At 40.4% G+C, this 23,336-nt stretch overlaps 1 long non-coding RNA gene across 2 annotated transcripts in view; it reads left to right on the forward strand.

Annotated features, from left to right (window-relative positions):
• The window catches only part of LOC136792421 (uncharacterized), a 168,452-nt gene that overhangs the window by 16,469 nt on the left and 128,647 nt on the right, over positions 1–23,336 (forward strand). The gene's annotated exons all lie outside the window — the stretch shown is intronic.

Consider the following 23,336-nt stretch of genomic DNA (forward strand, 5'->3'; position numbering starts at 1 on the left):
CTTTGATCAGAGGTGTGCTGAAGAGAGTTATAGCTAGAATGTTCATGGTACTCGTTTTCTGTTTCTTTGGTCCCACTTCTGCACTGGTGCTATTATAATATTCATTTCTTCTTTCTGATGCACAAAACTGTGTCCTTCCTGCAGTAAACTGTGCTAGTGACATATAAGCCTAATTCTTTTCCTTCTTGAGGTCAGCAAGATAATCCTCACCAGTTTCCTTGTGTCTTTGGGTGGACATACTTGCTCTTTTTTTTTTTTTCAAGTGTTTTATATATTTATTTATTTCTAATTTTATTGGAGTATAGTTGATTTATAATGTTGTCTTGGTTTCAGGTGTACAGCATAGTGATTCAGTTATACATATACACATTTTTTTCAGATTCTTTTCTCATATAGGTTATTACAGAATATTGAGTAGAATTCCCTGTGCTATACAGTAGGTCCCTGTTGGTTATCTATTTTATTTTATTTTTTTCATTCTACCTCCTACTTTATTTATTTATTTATTTTAAATTAAGTATATTTGCTTTACAATGTATTGTTAGTTTCTGCTATACAACAAAGTGAATCAGCTATATGTGTACATATATCCCCTCCCTCTTGAGCCTCCGTCCCACCCCACATACCACCCCTCTAGGTCATCACAGAGCACTGAGCTGAGCTCCCTGTTCAGCAACTTCAAACTAGCTATATATTTTACATATGGTAGTGTATATATGTCAATGCTACTCTCAATTTGTCCCACCCTCACCTTCTCCCCATGTCCACAGGTCGGTTCTCTACGTCTGTGTCTCTTTTCCTGCCCTGCAAATATATTCATCACTATCATTTTTCTAGATTCCATATATATGACTTAATATATGATATTTGTTTTTCTCTTTCTGACTTACTTCACTCTGTTTGACAGATTCTAGTTCCATCCACTTACTTGCTTTTAAAATTTAGTACATCAGTCAATGTCTAGTTTGGTGCCAAATTGCTATGCTTCTAAAATAATCATCATGAAAGTGTAAAATATCATTCTTTGGCTTGATACATACAACTCTTCTTCACTTTAGGCGCCTATACTGGAAATTTAGAATTCATCCTTTCTAATACTGCAATTTTATTTCAGGCCATAATTTTCAGTACAGGCCGTAAGTTTTCATTTGTATGGAAAGTTTAATAATAGAGAGATGTGCAATCTATGTTAAAACTCTCAGACTCATACACAAAGGCTAAATTATAGATATAGTTAGTTGGAATTAGATTTATCAATATTCCCCTTATGGCATTTTTTTTTTTTTTTTGTCTTAAGAAATTTCTTTGCCACATTGAGATCAATGGACCATGCTTATGCTCAGGGTTGGAAACCTTGGAAAAAACTTGAGCAGACCATAAGATTTTACCTGTGGCTGGCAGTCAAGACCATGCAAGTAGGAAAATAAGGGCAAGGCAGAATTGTAAACAGCTTGACTAAGTATTGAAGACATGTTCCAACAAACTCATAGAGCCCAGCTGCAGAGACTGGGAAATTTTTTTTTTTTTTCTCTAGGCATCTAGAGACTCCAATGATCATTCAACAAAGCATTTAGTCTCCCAAAAATAGTTTATAAAAGTCACTAAACAAAAAACTATAACCCACAACAAACTGCAACAAGAAAATCTGGGAAGCAGGGGGAATCTGAATTCCAAAGTTACCACATAATAATATTTAAAATCTCAAGGTGTTAGCAAAAGTTATGAGGCAATAAAGGAAAGTGTGGTCTATTTACACACACACACACACACACGCAATGAAATGAATAAAAACTGTCCTTGAGGAAGCCCACACATTGGACTTACTAGACAAAGAGCTAAATGTAACAATGGACAAAAAAAAAAAAAAAAAAAAAAAAACTAAAGGAAAACAAGAGAATGATGTATCATCAAATACAGAATACCAATAAAGAGAAATTATTTTTTTTTAAAATGTAAACTCAGGAACTAAAAGTATAAGAGCTAAAATGAAAAATTCACTGGAGAATATCAACACTAGATTTGAGTAGGCAGAAGAAAGAACCTGTGAACTTGAAGATAGGACAATTGAAATGATCTGGTCTGAGGATCGAGGTGGGGGGGGGAGAACAAAGGAAATGATACCAAACAGTAGAAGAGGAGGGAACACTTTCTAAATCATTCTATGAGGACAGCATTACTTTGAAAACAAAGCCAAAAATGTTACAAGAAAAGAAAGCTATAGAACAATATCTCTTACAAATATAGATGCACAATCCTCCACAAAATACTAGCATCCTGAATTCAGCAGTGTATTGAAAGTATTATATACAGTATTATTGAAAGTATTATATGAGATTTATCCCAGGAATGCAAAGATGCTTCAACATATAAAAACCAATAGATAGGATGTATCAGGTTAATAGAATGAAGAAAAAAAAACACATGATATTGTTAATTGTTGCAGAAAAGCATTTGATAAAATCCAATAATCTTTCATGTGTAAAATATACCACAAACAAAAATAGAAAGACACTTATGCCAAATAATAAAGAGAATTTTTGGAAAAAGCAGCTAACATCATACTCAATGATGAAAGATTGATGGCATTCCCTATAGAGTCAAGAATAAGACAAGAATGCCTGATTTTACTACTTCTATTCAACAGTATACTGCAAGTTCTAGACCAAACAATTAGGCAATAAAAAGAAATAAAAGGCTTCCAGCTCAGAGAGGAAGAGATAAAACTATAATTTTTCACAGAGAACATGAATCTTGAAAAAGAAAATAAAGTTGGAAGGCTCATACTTCTCAACTTCCATATTTATTACAAACTACAGTAATCAGAAGAGTTTGGTATTGGCATAAGGATAGACATATGGATCAATGGAATAGAATAAAGAGTTCAGAAATCAGCACTCACATCTTTGGCCAGTGGTGCAAAGATCTTTCAGTGAGGGAGAGAATAGACTTGATTTTGTGAAAACTGGACATTCACATGGAAAAGAATGAAATCGGATCCATACCTCCCATCATATAAAAAATTAACAGAGAGACCTTTAAGATGGCAGAGGAGTAAGACGTGGATATCACCTTCCTCCCCACAAATACATCAGAAATACATCTACATGTGGAACAACTCCTGCAGAACACCTACTGAACACTGGCAGAAGACCTCAAATTTCCCCAAAGGCAAGAAACTCCCCACATACCTGGGTAGGGCAAAAGAAAAAAGAAACAACAGAGACAAAAGAATAGGGAAGGGACCTGCACCTCTGGGAGGGAGCTGTGAAGGAGGAAAAGTTTCCACACACTAGGAAGCCCCTTCACTGGCAGAGATGGGGGTAGCGGGGGGGAAGCTTCCAGCCACAGAGGAGAGTGCAGCAACAGGGGTGCAGAGGGAAAAGTGGAGAAATTCCCACACAGAGCATCAGTGCCAACCAGCACTCACCAGCCTGAGAGGCTTGTCTGCTCACCCACCGGGGCGGGCAGGGGCTGGAGCTGAGGCTCGGGCTTTGGAGGTCAGATCCCAGGGAGAGGACTGGGTTTGGTGGCATGAACACAGCCTGAAGGGGACTAATGCACCATGGCTAGCCGGGAGGGAGTCAGGAAAATGTCTGGACCTGCCTAAGAGGCAAGAGACCATTGTTTTGGGGTTGGCAAGGAGAGGAGATTCAGAGCACCACCTAAACGAGCTCCAGAGATGGGCACGAGCCGCAGCTATCAGCGCGGACCCCAGAGATGGGCATGAGACACTAAGGCTGCTGCTGCCCCCACCAAGAAGGCTGTGCGCAAGCACAGGTCACATCCACACTGCCCCCTCTCAGGAGCCTGTGCAGCTCGCCACTGACAGGGTCCCATGATCCAGGGACAACTTCCCTGGAAGAACACACAGCATGCCTCAGGCTGATGCAATGTCAATCCAGCCACTGCCACTGCAGGCTCGCCCTGCATGCCATACCCCTCTCTTCCTATGGCCTGAGTGAGCCAGAGCCCCCTAATCAGCCGCTTCTTTAACCCTGTCCGGTCTGAGCGAAGAGCAGATGCCCTCAGGAGACTTACACACAGAGGTGGGGCCAAATCCAAAGCTGAACCCCAGGAGCTGTGCGAACAAAGAAGAGAAAGGGAAATCTCTCCCAGCAGCCTCAGGAGCAGGGGTTTAAATCTCCACAGTCAACTTGATGAACCTGCATCTGTAGAATACCTGAGTAGACAACAATTCATCCCAAAATTGAGGTGATGGACTTTGGGAGCAACTGTAGTCTTGGGGTTCGCTTTCTGCATCTAATTTGTTTCTGGTTTTCTGTTGATCTTAGTTTAGTATGTAGAGTTTATTATCATTTGTAGATTTGTTTATTGATTTGGTTGCTCTCTTCCTCATCCAAAATGAAAATAAATAAGGAAACACAAGCTTTAAATGCTACATTAAACAAGATGGACTTAATTGACATTTATAGGACATTCCACCCCAAAACAACAGGATACTCTTTCTTCTCAAGTGCTCATGGAACATTCTGCAGGATAGACCATATCTCGGGTCACAAATCAAGCCTTGGTAAATTTAAGAAATTTGAAATCATATCAAGTATCTTTTCCAACCACAACGCTATGAGACTAGACATCAATTACAGGAAAAAAATCTGTAAAAAATACAAACACATGGAGGCTAAACAATACACAACTTAATAAGCAAGAGATCACTGAAGAAATCAAATATGAAATAAAAAATCACCTAGAAACAAATGACAATGAAAACATGATGACCCAAAACCTGTGGGATGCAGCAAAAGCAGTCTTAAGAGTGATGTTTTTAGCAATACAATCCTACCTCAAGAAACAAGAAACACCTCATATAAACAACCTAATCTTACACCTAAAGCAATCAGAGAAAGAAGAACAAAAACCCCCAAAGTTAGCAGAAGGAAAGAAATCATAAATATCAGATCATAAATAAATGAAAAAGAAATGAAGGATAAAATAGCAAATATCAATAAATCTAAAAGCTGGTTCTTTGAGAAGATAAACAAAATTGATAAACCATTAGCCAGACTCATCAAGAAGGGTGAAGACTCAAATAAGTAGAGTTAGAAATGAAAAAAGAAAAGTAACAACTGACACAACAGAAATACAAAGGATCATGAGAGATTACTACAAGCAACTATATACCAGTACAATGGACAACCTGGAAGAATTGCACAAATTCTTACAAAAGCAGAAACTTCCGAGACTGAACCAGGAGGAAATAGAAATTATAAACAGACCAACCACAAGCACTGAAATTGTGACTGTGATTAAAAATCTTCCAACAAACAAAAGTCCAGGACCAAATGGCTTCACAGTCTAATTCTATCAGACATTTAGAAAAGAGCTAACACCAATCCTTCTCAGACTCTTCCAAAATATAGCAGAGGGAGGAACACTCCCCAACTCATTCTATGAGGCCGCCATCACCCTGATAACAAAAAGAGACAAAAATGTCACAAGGAAAGAAACTACAGGCCAATATTACTGACGAACATAGATGCAAAAATCCTCAACAAAATACCAGGAAACAGAATCCAACAGCACATTAAAAAAATCATACACCATGATCAAGTGGAATTTATCCCAGGGATGCAACAATTCTTCAATATATGCAAATCAATCAATGTGATAAACCATATTAACAAATTGAAGGAGAAAAACCACATGATCATCTCAATAGATGAAGAAAAAGCTTTTGACACAATTCAACACCCATTTATGATAAAAAACCCTCCAGAAAGTAGGCATAGAGGGAATTTACCTCAACATAATAAAGGCCATATATGACAAACCCACAGCCAACATCGTTCTCCATGGTGAAAAACTGAAACCATTTCCACTAAGATCAGGAAGAAGACAAGGTTGCCCACTCTCACCACTATTATTCAACATAGTTTTGGAAGTTTTAGCCACAACAATCAGAGAAGAAAAAGAAATAAAAGGAATCCAAATCGGAAAAGAAGATGTAAAGCTGTCAGTGTTTGCAGATAACAGGACACTATACATAGAGAATCCTAAAGATGCTACCAGAAAACTACTAGAGCTATTCAATGAATTTGGTAAAGTAGCAGGATACAAAATGAATGCACAGAAATCTCTTTCATTCCTTTACACTAATGATGAAAAATCTGAAAGAGAAAATAAGGAAACACTCCCATTTACCACTGCAACAAAAAGAATAAAAGACCTAGGAATAAACCTACCTAAGGAGAAAAAAGACCTGTATGCAGAAAACTAGAAGACAGTGATGAAAGAAAATAAAGATTATACCAAGAGATGGAGAGATATACCATGTTCTTGGATTGGAAGAATCAACATTGTGAAAATGACTATTCTACCCAAAGCAGTCTACAGATTTAATGCAATCTCTATCAAACTATCAATGGGAATTTTTACAGAACTAGACCAAAAAATTTCACAATTTGTATGGAAACACAACAGACCCCGAATAGCCAAGCAATCTTGTGAAAGAAATACGGAGCTGGAGGAATTAGGCTCTCGGACTTCAGACTATACTACAGAGCTACATTAATCAAGAGAGTAAGGTACTGGCACAAAAACAGAAATATAGATCAATGGAACAGGATATAAAGCCCAGAGATAAATCCACACACATATGGTCACCTTATTTTTGATAAAGGAGGTAAGAATATACAATGGAGAAAATACAGCCTCTTCAGTAAGTGGTGCTCGGAAAACTGGACAACTATATGTAAAAGGATGAAATTAGAACACTCCCTAACACCATACACAAGAATAAACTAAAAATGGATTAAAGACTTAAATGTAAAGCCAGACACTATAAAACTCTTAAAGGAAAACATAGGCAGAACACTCTATGACATAAATCACAGCAAGATCCTTTTTTGACCCACCTCCTAGAGAAATGGAATTAAAAACAAAAATAAACCAATGGGACCTAATGAAACTTAAAAACTTTTGCACAGCAAAGGAAACAATAAACAAGATGAAAACACAGCCCTTAGAATGGGAGAAAATATTTGCAAATGATGAAACTGACAAAGGACTAATCTCCAAAATTTACAAGCTGCTCATGCAGCTCAATATCAAAAAAACAAACCTCCTAATCCAAAAATGGGCAGAAGACCTAAATAGTGATTTCTCCAAAGAAGATATACAGATTGCCAACAAACACATGCAAGGATGCTCAACATCACTAATCATTAGAGAAATGCAAATCAAAACTACACTGAGGTATCACCTCACACCAGTCAGAATGGCCATCATCAAAAAATCTACAAACAATAAATGCTGGAGAAGGTGTGGAGAAAAGGGAACCCTCTTGCACTGTTGGTGGGAATGTAAATTGATACAACCACTATGGACAACAGTATGGAGGTTCCTTAAAAAAATAAAAATAGAACTACCATATGACCCAGCAATCCCACTACTGGGCACATAGGGCATGTACCCTGAGAAAACCATAATTCAAAAAGATACATGCACCCCCAATGTTCACTGCAGTATTATTTACAATAGGCAGGACATGGAAGCAACCTATGTGTCCATCGACAGATGAATGGATAAAGAAGATGTGGCATATATGTACAATCGAATATTACTCAGCCATAAAAAGAAACGAAATTGAGTTATTTGTAGTGAGGTGGATGGAGCTAGAGTCTGTCATACAGAGTGAAGTAAGTCAGAAAGCAAAAAACAAATAGCTAACACATATATATGGAGTCGCAAAAAAAAAATGATGCTGACGAACCTAGTGGTAGGACAGGAATTAGGAGGCAGACGTAGATAATGGAGTTGAGGACATGGGGAGGGGAAGCGTATGTGGGGACGATGTGAGAGTGTGGCATGGACATATATACACTACCAAATTTAAAATAGATAGCTAGTGGGAAGCAGCTGCATAGCAAAGGGAGATCAGCACATAGCACATGGAGATCAGCTCAGTGCTATGTGACTACCTACAGGAGTGGGATATGGAGGGTGGGAGGGAGATGCAAGAGGGAGGAGATGGATCAAAATTATAAGTGTAAGATCTAACACTATAAAACTCTTAGAATGAAAAATAGGAGTTGATTGTGATGTTGGACTTGGCAACAGATGTTTAGATATAGCACCAAAAGCAGGAGCAATAACAATAACAAAATGGAGAAATTGGACTTTATCAAAAAGAAAACATTTTGTGCATCAAAATACACTATGAAGAGGGTGAAAAGGCAACTCACAGTGTGACAGAAAATATTTGCAAATCATATATCTGATAAGTGTCTGGTGTCTAGTACAACCCAACAACAAAGGACAAAGAACCCAATTTAAAAAGGGACCGAGGACTTGAATAGACATTCCTCTAACAGGGATATACGAATGGCCAACATATGGAAAGATGCTCTACGTCAATTGTCATTAGGGAAATGCAAATCCAATTCCCAATGAGAAAGCATTTTAGATCTACTGAGCTAGACATGATTTAAAAATGGAAAATAAGAAGTGGTGATGCATATGAGGAAAAATTGAAACACTTGTGGATTGCTGGTGGGAATGTAAAATGGGCAGCTGCTCTGGAAAAGTTTGGAAGTTCCTCAATAACTTAAACGTAGAATTGCCATATGACCCAGCAGTTCCCCAAAGAATTTAAAACATGTGAACATGTGGTCAAACACTTGTATAAGGTTGTTCAAAGCAGCACTATTTGTAATAGCCAAAAAGGTAAAAAAACTAAATGTCAACAACTAATGAATTGATGAAAAACTGTTAAATCCATATAGTGAAGTATTATTCAGTCATAAAAGGAGTGGAACACTAATACATACTGCAACATGAATGAAGCTTGAACACATGATGCTGAATGAAAGAAGCCAGACACAAAATGCTACATATTCTGGACATATGATTTTGCTTATATGAGATACCCAGAAAAGGCAAATTTGTAGAGACAGAAAGCAGATTAGTGGTAACCAGGGGCTGGGAGAAGGGAGAGACTGCTGAATGGGTACCAGGTTTCCTTTGGGGGTGATAAAATTGTCTGGAACTATATAGCAGTAACGGTTGTACAACATTTTGAATGTACTAAATACCATTGAATTTTACTCTTAAAATGGCAAATTTTATGTGGAGTGTATTTACCACCAAAAAAGAAAACTTAGGGGCTTCCCTGGTGGCGCAGTGGTTGAGAATCTGCCTGCTAATGCAAGGGACAGGGGTTCGAGCCCTGGTCTGGGAGGATCCCACGTGCCGCGGAGCGGCTAAGCCCGTGAGCCACAATTACTGAGCCTGCGCATCTGGAGCTTGTGCTCCGTAACAAGAGAGGCCGCGATAGTGAGAGGCCCGCGCACCGCGATGAAGAGTGGCCCCCGCATGCCACAACTAGAGAAAGCCCTCGCAAAGAAACGAAGACCCAACACAGCAAAAATAAATAAATAAATAAATTAAAAAAAAAAAAAAAACTTAGAAAAATTATATATATATATATGTCTATCAACTATAAATTTCTAGATTTATGATTCTATTTCCACTTCAGTGTTTTCTTAAACATAAAGGCTTTGGGTATCAGAAAAACTTTGGTTTTGGAACATTTATAAATGTGTAAGTGAACCTACAATTAAAAGGTCTAGCAACATCAATAACTTCAGTCTATATCAACTGGGATGTTTCCACGCAGATGTTGGGGGCAGCAGGGGGGTAGGTGTATTATTTCTTGAGATGCAAAGGGACAATGATGATGACTCATCTTGAGATGAGCATGAAGATCATATCTTGAAGAGATTTCAGAGAAAAACAAACGACATGATTACAGGATAAGAAAGTTGAATCTGTGAGAAGAGATAAAAAGAACAGGATCAACTTGCCTAGTGGAGAATAAACTGAAAAGTGGTTTAATAGCTGGAATCAAGTACTGTGTTAAACATAACCACACGGGGAAATAAAAGAATGCCGTAGCATTTACAGGCTAGAGAAAATGCTGGATTTTGATTATCTTGTTTTCTTTCTCAGAGACATTTTAGTAAGCTACTGCAAAATGTGGAAGGCCAGGTGGGGCAGGTGTGGTGGTTTTGCTGTGACAAGGAACCTCTGTGAGAGTGGCAGGAAGCAAGAGAGCTGTGCCATCCTTATCTTGTAAAGTTACAATGATTTTGATTTTTAATGGTCAAAGATAGGAAAGGGAATTATTCTCATTTTTCCCTAAATATTTACAAATACCTTTGGCGTTTTTCTTCAGGTAGGTCAGAAGAAAACTTTGGTAACCAAGAGGCAGATTAGAGTAGGACAGATGGGATTGAGGCCATGCTTGTAGAAGAAAGAAGTTTTCTTTTAGAGTCAGAGATGATAAATATTATAACAAAATTTAAGAAATTGTGGTTTTCTTTGAAAACCTTTAAACAGAATATATTCTAATCTATAAAAACAATTTTATTATCATTTTGCTTGACTGGAATGAATGGATTAAATGACTACTCAAATTTCATTTAAGTGAAGCAGGAAAATCATGTTTTTCTGATCATAATTCTCTCTAAACTCACAAATTCTTAGAAACAGTAGTGCTCATGAGACACAATTTAATCCCTTAACAGTCTTACTTAATTTTATCAATTTTTGTGGATAGGTAGTATTACTAACATAGTTCTAAGAAAGTCAGTAGGGGCTTCCCTGGTGGCGCAGTGGTTGAGAATCCGCCTGCCGATGCAGGGGACACGGGTTCGTGCCCCGGTCCGGGAAGATCCCACATGCCGCAGAGCAACTAAGCCTGTGAGCCATGGCTGCTAGGTCTGCGCGTCCGGAACCTGTGCTCCGCAACGGGAGAGGCCATAACAGTGAGAGGCCCGCATACCGCAAAAAAAAAAAAAGAAAGTCAGTAACATGATTATAGGTGACAACCACATTTTATCACTTAAGAAAAAAACATGAATCCCAGCATCAGCCTGGGAAACTATAGAAATGTATCATCAAAAGTGCAAAATTTTTGCTATAGGTGGTATACAAGCCACTAGACTGAAAAAGCCCCCAGAAGATCCACCTGATGTGCAGAATAAATTGTTCTTTCACAGCATTGTCAACACATGGATTAAAGATAAAAGTAAATAAATTAAATGTAAATAAAGCACTCCAAAATAACATGTATTTAAAATTAGAATAAAGTCTAAATTGTCGATGTTTTGTATTATGGATTGTGTTTTTTCTTTTTTTTTCTTTTTAGCTGTAGCATCTTAGCTCCCTGACCAGGGATTTAATGGGTGTCACCTGCAGTGGAAGCATGGAATCCTAACCACTGGACTGCCATGGAGTTTGGGATTTACATGCACCCACTGCTGTATTTAAAATAGGTAACCAACAAAAGCCTACTGTAAAAAAATGAAAATAAAGTAAAATTAAAATAAAAAGCTCTCTTTCTGACAATGCTGTATATTAGTTATCCTAAAAAAAAAATTCTTCAGCTACCAAACACTTCAAATTCTGGGTTTAAAAAAATACATCATCTAAACACTCAGCTGAATGAGCCAGAAAGTAAAGGAAAAGTAAAAAGTGAAAAAAAAAAAAAAAAAAAAGGTAAAGCAGAAAGCCAGTGAAGTAAGCAGTCACAGAAGCCATGGATGCTCTGAGCATCTTTCAATCCTCAGTGACCTAGAAGTGAGCCCCACACGTGGTGCTGGTGGTGAGGGGGTGAACTTATGAGGCAATGCTTAGCATGGTGTAAGAGGGACATTTGGGTTAGACAGCCTGTTACAGAGCCAGAATCCCTAAAGGGTGACACCCAGGCTTACAGGGTGAGCTACGTAAATAAACTTGCTTCCCAGAGATCTGGCTCTTGGTAGAGAGGGGGAAAAACTCCTTATGTGGGTTTGAAGACAAAATTCTCACTACTTATTTCTTTGAAAAAAAAAAAAGAATTTAATTTGAAGTGATCCTGAATTGGAGGATCCTTTTCACGTTTAACAAAAACAAACAAACCAAAAACTGAAAGTAAAAGAAAAGTAAACTGAAACTTTCCAGGAAAGAAAAACATTAAATGCAGACCTCAATGGATAAAAAAGTACCAACAAATAAGAACCCATGTTAAGAAAAAATGTACAAATAGATAAACAACAAAAACCAACTTAGGAGAAAAAAGAAATAATGGAACTATAAAATCAAGAATCTGGGCTTCCCTGGTGGCGCAGTGGTTGAGAATCCGCCTGCCAGTGCAGGGGACACGGGTTCATGTCCCGGTCCGGAAAGATGCCACATGCTGCAGAGTGGCTGGGCCCGTGAGCCATGGCCACTGAGCCTGTGCTTCCGGAGCCTGTGCTCCGACAGTGTGAGGCTCACATACCAAAAAAAAAAAAAAAAAACACAAAAGAATCAGAGTGATTAGGCACAAAAGATAAAATGAGTTTGTTTAATATGTTTAGGGAAATAAAAATAGAAAAGTGTCCTTAAGAAATCATCACAAATGAATAGGCAGAGGTACTGCTTCTGGTAATGGTGGATTATCGTGATTTAGGCTGACACTACTGCAGATCACAATTATAAGCTCTGTACAAAATGCTACTTTAAAGAGAAATTATTTGAAGCCACAGGAGTAGGATACTAGGAGGTAGAAACTTGAGGGGAATCATCTTTGAAAAATAGAGATCTGGGAAAGATTCCCATTTTTATGGCTTTTTTTCTAGTCTACAGTGATAGGGAGTGAGAACTGAAACAGGAAACCACTGTCTTGCTGACCTGAAGAATCAATGGATGAAGTGAGGTTCTGCCATAATGACTGAAGAGTGAGGGGGGTGCATGCTGGGAAGGAGGGGTATACAGAGTGGAAGCCCTAAAGTCTACAAAATGCCATATACAAGTCCTTGGCTGAACCTGAATTATGCAAGCATGAGAGTGATTACAAGGAAACTAAAGAGCCAGACTATGCAATTTCAGCTACTCCAGATACCTGCAGTGTGAGTCCAGCTGAGTGAACTCCCTCCTGAAACAAAAATCAACACTCTTCAGAAGCCAACAATAGAATTCAATCTCTACAACAGGTATTTCACAAAGTTCAGTGTAAAATTTTTAAATTATTAGGTATGTGACGAAATAGGAAGACATGCTCATAGTCAAGGGAGAAATGAGTCAATAGAAAAAGACTAATATGGTGCAGCTGTTAGAATTAGAGATGACGACTTTAAAGAACTTATAATACTTATTCAAGAACCAAAAGGAAAAATAGAGCCACGAGGAATCTAGTGTACAGACAATAAATCTCCACAGAGAAATGGAAACAGAAAAGAAGCAAATGCAAATTCATTACCTGAAAAGTTCAACATAGGAAAAAAAGTTCACTGTTGAGCTGAACAACATATTGGAGATGGCAGAAATAGGGTTAGTAAACTGGAAGTTAGAGCAGCAGAAATGATAATCTGAGAAACAGAGCAGAAATTAGAGGAAAAATGACCTATGCAATAATATCATGTAGCTTTAATGCATGCACTAGTAGAGTCCGCAAAGAAGAGGGAGGTAATAAAGCACAAAACTCACTCTTTCTCAGACTTTCCTTGTTTTTGATGACCTTGAAAGTTTTGAGCAGTACTGATCAGGTATTTTGTGGAACGTCTCTCAACTGGGATGTGTCTGATGTTTTCCTCATGATTTGACTGGATTTATGTGTTCTTGAGAGGAAGACCACAGAATTAAAACATCATTTTCTTCACACCATATCAAGGGTACATGCTATAAACACGACTTATGATTGTTAATGTTGAGCTTGATTACTTGGCTGAAGCACTGTTTATCAGATTTTCCACTGTAAAGTTATACTCCCACATACTGTACTCTTTGAAATAAAACCATTATGCATAGCCCGCATTTAATTAAGGATTGAGAATCATGTTCCAGCTCCTGGTAAAGTGTTTGACATTCTTCTGCATGTAAGATTTGCCTCTTTTCCCCATATATTTATTTATTAAGTCACTTATTTATGTTAGCGTGGACTTGTGAATATTTTATACTTTGTGTTATAATCCAATACTGTTTCATTTGTTTTGTTGTGTAAATATTCTAGCTTAGGCCGTTGGGTTTCTTTCAGTTCTCTGTGCCTCTTTGACATCTTTTTGTGTTAGCTTCCTAGAGCTGCTGTAAGAAAGTTCTAAAAACTTGGGAGCTTGAAACTACAGACTGTATTCTCTCACAGTCTGGAAGCAAGAGCTTTGAAATTAAGGCGTTGGCATGGTCAAGCTCCCTCTGAAAGCTGCAGGGAAGAGTCCTCCTTGTTTCTTCCAGCCACTGATGGTTGCTGGCAATCCTTGGCATTCCTTGGCTTGTTGACTCATCACTCCCGATTTTGTCTCTGTCTTTATATAACTTTTTCTTCTCTGTGTCTCTTTGTACCTTTTGTTCTTGTAAGAACACCAGTCATTGTACTTAGGGCTCAAACTATTCCAGTATCACCTTCTCAGGTATTTTTGGATTACAAATTAGGTTACTTTCTTAGGTCTTGTGTGAGCATGAATTTTAGAGGAACACTGTTTAACTCATGACACCATCATCATGGTGGATTTTTTTTTTTTTTTTGTCATGCTGCATGGCATGCGGGATCTTAGTTCCCCAACCAGGGATTGAATCCACATCCCCTGCAGTGGAAGCATGTAATCTTAATGACTGGACCACAAGGGAAGTCCCCCTATTTTTTTTTTTTTTTTTTGAGGATTTCCTAACATTCTGACATTATAAGATACTTCAGGATCATATGTATATTCCCTGCCTTAGTCCTGGAATCAGCAGTTTCTGCATAGAATCTTGGATCCTTTTATTGGAAAATGTAATTTCCCTAAACATACTAAACAAGCTCATTTTATCTTTTGTGTCTAATCATTCTGATTCTTGATTTTATAGTTCCATTATTTCCTTTTTCTCTTAAGTTGGCTTTTGTTGTTTATCTATTTGTACATTTTTTCTTAACATGGGTTCTTATTTGTTGGTACTTTTTTATCCATTGAGGTCTGCATTTAATGTTTTTCTTTCCTGGAAAGTTTCAGTTTACTTTTCTTTTACTTTCAGTTTTTGGTTTCTTTGTTTTTTTAAACAAACATGTTTTTGTTAAACATGAAAAGGATCCTCCAATTCAGGATCACTTCAAACTAAATTCTTTTTTTTCCCAAAGAAATAAGTAGTGAGAATTTTGTCTTCAAACCCACATAAGGAGTTTTCCCGTCTCTACCAAGAGCCAGATCTCTGGGAAGTAAGTTTATTTACGTAGCTTACCCTGTAAGCCTGGGTGTCACCCTTTAGGGATTCTGGCTCTGTAACAGGCTGTCTAACCCAAATGTCCCTCTTACACACGTGCTAAGCGTTGCCTCGTAAGTTCACCCCCCTCACCACCAGCACCACGTGTGGGGCTCACTCCTAGGTCAATGAGGGTTAAAAGATGCTCAGAGCATCCATGGCTTCCATGACTGTTTACTTCACTGGATTTCTGCTTTACCATTTTTTTTTTGTACTTAACATCACACAATTTATGGGAAAAACAGTGTTAGGACAGTCAAAATTCATGTACCATAGCACTATGTACCATAACACATAAGAGAAACATGAATTGATACTCTCAGCAATGAATCTGACAGCTGCAAAGGAAGTTCGGAGTGTCTGGGGGCTCTCTCTGGGGTGGGAAACTGGCCATGTGGGCACTGGCCATGCAGTTGAGCCTGTGGCATTTAGAGTAGGCACAGGGGAAAAGGTAACTCACCAAGGGAGTATCAGGGTGGTTAAACAAAGTTAACAGGGAGGGGAAGATAGAGAGATAAGAAGAAAAGTAGAGGGTTACAAAGATCAAGAGGTGGGCTGGGGCTGGGAAAAGAGGGAAAGGGAAAGGGATTTGGGGGGGATTTAAAGAGGGATGCTGGAGCAGTGTAGCAGGGTGTGCAGGAGAGCACAGGGGACACATGGGATCTAAATACGGACAGTCCCTGACTTAACCATGGTTTGACTTACGATTTTTCGACTTCATGATGGTGCAACAGCGATACACGTTCAGTGGAAATCATACTTTGAGTTTTGAATTTCGATCTTTTCCTGGGCCAGCGCGTGTGGTGCATACTCTCGCGTGATGCCGGGCAGCTTCCTATCGGCCACGTGATCACAGGGTAAAGACACTTAGAACCATTCTAGACCCGGACAACCATTCTGTTTTTCACTTTCAGTACGGTCTTCAATAAATTACATGAGATATTCAACACTTCATTATAAAATGGGCTTTGCGTTGGATGATCTTTGCCCAACTGTAGGCTAACGTAGGTGTTCTGAGCACATTTAACCTAGTCTAGGCTAAGCTATGATCTTCAGTAGGTTAGGTGTATTGCACGCATTTCGATTTATATTTTCAACTTACAATGGGTTTATCAGGATATAACCCCATAGCAAGCTGAGGAAGATCTGCATGCTACTTTAACCCTATACATCTGGATCCTTTTCATTATCTTAGAAAAATGCGAGTAAAGACTTTGAGTAAAAATTAAAATTAAATAAATATTTGCTGGCTGTTTTGAACTTTCTTTGATCAAAACATTGCTCTGAGATGGAGCCATGTGGATCTCCGGGTTCATAAGCTGGTGCTGGAGATGGGTAGTGAAGCCCTGAGCTATATTAGTGGTTAGTGAAAACAGCGAATCCCTCCTCCGGAGATCTCTCCATTTCCATAGCCTCAGCTTTAACTACCTGCTGCTTCACTTGGAAAATTGCCAACTCCTGCTTTCGTCCATCTTCTTGTCTATCCATCCTCTTTCTCGTTCTGTAACACGGTATTACAGGGCATCCTTGCAATTTCATGTCCAGGTTTTTCTTTTTTTTTTTTTTTTTTGCTTACCACCTCAGTGAACCTCAAGATGAGATGACTGCACTGTTTTGACAGCTCTCCGTAGCTCTCGTTGAGTCTGCCCTAGCAGCTCTTCTGGGAGAAGCTTCAGACTATGGTTTGGCTGAGTTGCAAGCAGCAGGGTTTTTAGGGCATTAGGCATATGAAGATATCAGCTTTTTTCCCAAGGATGGTCTTTCTGTGTGTGTGTGTGGTACGCAGGCCTCTCACTGTTGTGGCCTCTCCCGTTGCGGAGCACAGGCTCCGGACGCGCAGGCTCAGCGGCCATGGCTCACGGGCCCAGCCGCTCCGCGGCATGTGGGATCTTCCCGGACCGGGACACGAACCCGTGTCCCCTGCATCGGCAGGCGGACTTGCAACCACTGTGCCACCAGGGAAGCCCCCAAGGATGGTCTTTAAACTCAAAAGGACATCTGGGATTCCAAGCAAATAGGCAAAATACAAAGGTGATAAAGTAGTAGAAAACATAATCTGTTAGAGTTAAAAAAAAAAAATTCCTATCAAAGTGCTGCTTTGTAAGTTTTATGGGGAGTAAGAATTTTTCTTTCAGAACATACATAGCTAAACCCTGTGAACACACTTGAAGAGCTGGAGAGCCGTCCTACCCAGGGCTCGTCCGGGGGACGCACTTCCCAAGGGAGAGTGCAGGCTGTCATTGAAGCAGGGGACACTCTGGTCTACCTCTCACTTGACAGGACCTGACATGTCAAGAGGCAGAAGCTGAGCTGTCACCCCTGAGAGACAACCCTTTTCACACACAAACACACATGCTCGACTCCCCCGCCCACTGCTTTAGGGGTGATTTAAAGAGTTTCACACTACTGGAAAGATAGACCTTTTTCCTCACACATTTTTGTTTACAGGTGATCTTGACTAATCTCAGTATAAGGTATAAAGGTCAAGAAAATTCAATGGGGGCTAAAACCCTGAAAGACTTGAGTCAATCAAGTGTTCATTTAGTCAGTCAACAAATATTAATTGAGAGCCTGCAAGGTACTAGGCAGTGAGGCAGTCTTCTGGGGGCTGCAAATACAGTGGTGAGTACCACACGGGTAGGACACCCTGCCCTCTAGAAGGATACAGACCAGTGAGGGATTCAGGTAAGTAAATGGGTGAATAGAGTACATGCTGTGTACTATAAGCCTTAAGAACAAGGTACTGAGGGAGCACAAATGAGAGGCCCTAAGTGAGTCAGGATAGGGGAACATGATGATATTCAGGGGAGTGTGACTCAGGAGTGGATCAGTGTTGGGGAAAACAAGATAAACTGAGGTGTCTGGTGTGCACATTACTGTGTAGTCAGGTCTCAGCAGAGATCATTATTACAGCATATTTAGTATTTTATTGTACTTTTACATCTTTCTTCACTCACACACACATGTTTTTCAAATAAAAGCATTCTTTCATTTATTCATTCAGGACTTACTGAGTGCCTCTTAGGTGCCAGGTGCTAAGCTAACACACCAGTGATTCTGCAGTGAAAAGGGCGATTGTGATTTTCATGGGACATAGTCTCTAGGGACCCCAAACTCCGATGGTGCCGATAAGCGAAGTCAGCACAGTACACTGCAGTAGAGCTGATGAAGGCTCACTAACCTTGGCATAACTGTCTCTTGTCTACAGCATTAAAATTCAGATTCTTGAGCAACACTGAGTCACTCACAGGCTACCAATGGGAGGCTCCAGCAAGATCAAGAGAAGTACTTGCTTCACACTTATAACATGGGGGGGGGGGGGCTTCCCTGGTGGTGCAGTGGTTGAGAATCCACCTGCCAATGCAGGGGACGCGGGTTCGTGCCCCGGTCCGGGAAGATCCCACATGCCGCGGAGCGGCTGGGCCCGTGAGCCATGGCCGCTGAGCCTGCGCGTCCGGAGCCTGTGCTCCGCAATGGGAGAGGCCGCAGCAGTGAGAGGCCCACGTACCACAAAAAAGAAAAAAAAAAAAAATATATATATATATATACATATATAGAGGGAGATGTCTGTGATGCAGCTTCTGGAGGATTTGGGGGTCACGCAGTTGAACACAGGAGCGGACAGAAGATAGACATGAGTTCTGGGGCCCAAGCGAATCTGAGACAGCACTTCTAAGCTTGGCTCTGGAGCCTTTGTTCTCAGCACTAAAGAAAGCACCACGGTACCACTCATCCCCAGGCCCCACTCCTCTCCACTTACCTGCTGATAGTGTTACCGAACATGGCGCCTAGCTGCTCAGAGCAAGGTCAGTGAAAAAGAAAGTTTGCTCTATTTCCGAGGCCGGCAAGTGGGGGAGAGGGTGGACTCATGTCCAGAGGCCAACTCGCACCCCCGTTGACAATCAGTGGGCAAGAGCTTTTAAAAGGGAGTTTCAGGGGTGCACAGGTGGAGGGAGGGGGCCACATGCAGAAAACAACACAGGCGGCTCTGACTGTCATCTTGAAAGTGGCCCTGTGGTGGTTGGATCAGAGTCATCTTGATTGTTTTAAGTACAGTTAATCTTCAGTTCCAGGGTCAGTTTGTTCCCTTTTCCTTGAGGCCAGTTCTCAGAATTGTGGCAGCTTGTGTCATGGCTCCAGTCTGGTCTTCATGTAGTTAACTTCTTCCACCCAGTGAGGCTTTCAGTATCCATAAGATAGCTCTCAGGATATGGCTCAGCATATTCTCTGTAGCCCTTGAGAAGGCACGAAAGGTCACAGACTTTGCTTAATGACTAAACTATTATTATTTTGTCCGGTCTGACTGTTTTGCTTTTCTTCTGCATTTTCTCACTTCTCTGATTAAACTTATTCTTTGGCTTAAGTTTTTCTACAGACAAAAGGCAGGCAGAGGACATGGGAGGCAAGGACCATTGGGTCCTGCTCTGTTTCTATATTATATACCTTGGGTGCTGAATCAACTTCACTTTTCTTTCTGGCTGTAAGTTAGGTTTCCCGTGAAAGAGAGAAATTCACAAGAGAAACATAAAAAAACAATTAAGATTATGATACTGCTGAGCTTCAGGAAGAAGTCCTAGAGTGATGGAAAGTCATCTCCAGGGGGAGGATGAGGGGAACTTCAGACTCTGAGGGTGGAGTTGAAGGAGGGTCCCCCCCAGCTCCTGGGAACAGACAAGAGGTATGACTCCCACAGCGTGAGGGGAGGCATTGCGTGGGAACCTACGTCCAGGAGAAGCAGAACAGCCCCGGGACAAAGCCCACACTCTACCCCAGAGCACTGGTCCAGCCCGCGGGACACAAACAAGCTGTCAGCGACCCGAGGAACACAGCCTGGCCGCACGCAGCCAGCGCTCAGCAGTGTGACACGTGGAGATGGAGAGGCCTCAGCAGAGCCCTGGCCGGGGGTACAGGGTCGCGTCCCCAGAGCCTCTCCTCGTGGCCACCATGGGAGCCAGAACAGCACTCCTGCAGAGGAAAGAAGCCCTGCGGCTGGGAGCGGAAGTGGGGAGCCTCCCTAGCTTTTGGCTGTGGCACAGGAGGTCAGCAGGTTCAACAGCAAGTAGGGCACGCCTGTGAGCTGCCGTGGGACCCTCCATGTGGGGGACAGATGGCGTGGCGCTGATGCGTGGCGCTGAATAGGCACGGCTGCCGCCCTCACTTAGGGGCAGTAATCTGGGAAACGTGGCTTATGCACGCTGTCCTGTATGAGACCCACATCAAAGAGAGGTTTTTGTTTGTTTTAGATTTCATATGTAAATGAGATTATACAGTATTTCTCTTTCTCTATCTGATGTGTTTCACTTAGCATAATGCCCTTAAGGTCCATCCATGTCACAAATGGTTTCTCAGTTTTTCATGGCTGAATAAAATTTCATTGTGTGTGTGTGTGTATATATATATATATATATATATATATACTGCTATGACTATGGGGGTGCAGATATGTCTTACAAATTTTTTTATTGGAGTATAGTTGATTTAGAATGTTGTGTTGGTTTCAGGTGTACGCAAAGTGAATCAATTATACATATACGTATATCCACTCCTTTTTAGATTCTTTTCCCATATAGGCCATTACAGTGTATTGAGTAGAGTTCCCTGTGCTCTACAGTAGGTCCTTATTATCTATTTTATATATAGTAGTGTGTACACGTCAATTCCAATCTCCCAATTTATCCTTTCCCCCCTGGTTTTCTACAATAAGATTGTTTTCTACACCTGTGACTCTATTTCTGTTTTGTAAATAAGTTCATTGGTACCATTTTTTTAGATTCCACATATAAGCGGTATAATACAATATTTGTCCTCTGTCTGATTTACTTCACTCAGAAAAGAATCTAGAAAAGAGCAGATGTATGTATGAGTCTAACTGATTCACTTTGCTACACAGCAGAAACTAACACAACATTGTAAGTCATCTATACTCCAATTTAAAAACAACAAGGGAAGGAACAACAACAGCAAAAAAGAAACAGAACAAGTGGAGTGAGTACTTCCTCCACTTTCAGAGAGTTTTCTAGAAATTCTTCTCTCCTTTGGTGTCAGAGTAGCATTACCCAGACTGGGCATATATTTCCCATGCCATCTGGTGGTGGTAAACTTCTAACTGCCTCCCCCTTGTGAAGAGGAAAGAGCCAATAAGGGTTTTCATGAGCAATTGGCTTAATAGAGCATCTTGAAAAGTAGCCACACAGTCTATTAGAAAATTACATACTTTGCACAAGAGACACATTTGGGGTGAACACATAAAGCTTAAAAGTAATTAAGTAATCGCTCCATACTCTGTTGGCAAAAGAAATAGGTTTTTTCTAAAAATATCTAGGCGTAAAGTGAAACTTGATATAATAATGTTGGGGGAATATGGATTGTTGCCGCGTATGTTTATGTTTGCATTTGAAAACCAAACCTTGGGTAGCTTGTAGTCCAAATGCAGCCTTTCAAGGGAGGCACATTCCTCAGGCCAGCTGCAATATCAGCGTTTTGTTAAGCAAAGGTGATGTTAAGTAGACACACATCACTTTTCCTCCCCCCAAAAAGCCCCGAATTGCTTTCTAACATTTGCTTCCATATCTCATTCATTCTGCTTTTAATGCACTCTCATGGCTTTTTCCATTGCTTTGCAGAACTGATCACAGTGCACGGAATATTTAGAGGTTAGCATCAAAGTTTATCGGAAGCCTTTTTCATAAGAAATGAAAACATCATCTCTCCCTTATGCCCTTGTTGCTACTTCTTAAGTGTTGACTAAAATAATTTATATCCATGGTTTCTTCCACGGTTGAACAAGGGTAAATACAAACGGAGTTGGGAACATCTTTCTCCATACATTTTCATAGTTTCTCTTCTTGGATACTAGCTAACTTATTCTGCTTTTCTGTAGTTCTTCTCTTATCAGATCCCTCAGATCGAACACTTGCAAGTTGAGTGATTACCCCGTGCATATATTGACAGATCAACAGTCTCAAACAAGCAATGAACAAAGTTGCTACATATGTTCATCTCACCACAGATGCTTCCACCCACCCTCACTCTGTTTTTTTAAGTGCATCAAATATTAATAAATGCACTTGTGAATGTTCTTAACATATGTCTCTAAGATAATCTGATTTTGTACCAAAATTCACCTCTGCTAGGTTTACACAATCTTTATACAGCCAACTCTTTTGTAATAAAAAGTCCTGAGGGTGGCACAGTACTGTAAACACAGATAGCTAAAGACAGAGAAGCAAAAAGATCGATCGGCGTGATTTAGACTCAACCAACTATACTGAAAGTCTCACAGCCAAATTATTACTATTTAAGTAATTCATAGTTGGGGCCAAGATCGCAGTGGTATGGGATGCTGACTCAGATGATGCTGGCGCTGCATATCTGATAAACAGTCAGCCAAATCCACTGCCATCTACAGAAAGGCCAATGTTAATTGAGTCAAGTTAGGACCTGCGGAAAACTCACGGGCGGCATGCAAAGCAGCAGGCTTTCCTGCATTTGGAATGGAGAAGTGATTTTCCCCAGTGGTGCTCTATATGGTGATGCTTCCTCTGGGAAACACAATGATCCCATTTTACTGAGCAAGGTCAGCCCACTGTGTGCAGATCTCTGTGGCTACGATGAAAGTAAAGTGAGGCTTCAAGCGAATAATTTGTGGTAAGAAACGTGGGTAATAGGCAGTTGTAAAAGCTCCAAGCTTGGAAGCCAGAGACTTGATTTGGGGGCCCAGTTTCACGTTTAGTAGCTCTGGGATCTTCTCTGGACCCGAGTCCAGGATACAGTTGCCTGCCCTGTCTGACCCACAGGTGATTGTGCGGGTCAGAAGAGAAGTCACATCACTGGAGATTTAGGCTCCCTTCCTAAGTTGTGGGTAAGGTGATGCTTTGCCCGCATTACACTAGAATCACTGAACTAGACCAAGCTGGCTCTTGATAAGTGGTGCATTTTACCTGCTAGTTTAAGGGTTCCTTGGTGACGCTCCATGTATTTTATCTTCTGTCCTGTCCTGATTCTGTTCAAGGTTACACGTAACGGAGATTGCATGGTAAGGGGGAAAGCCTGGGATTTAGAGTCCCAGGGTCCAGCTAAAACCCCTAGTCTGTGACTCAGGGGTTAAGTCTTATCCATCTTGT

This window comes from Kogia breviceps, chromosome 13 (assembly GCF_026419965.1).
Source record: "Kogia breviceps isolate mKogBre1 chromosome 13, mKogBre1 haplotype 1, whole genome shotgun sequence".
NCBI classification, from domain to species: Eukaryota; Metazoa; Chordata; class Mammalia; order Artiodactyla; family Physeteridae; genus Kogia; species Kogia breviceps.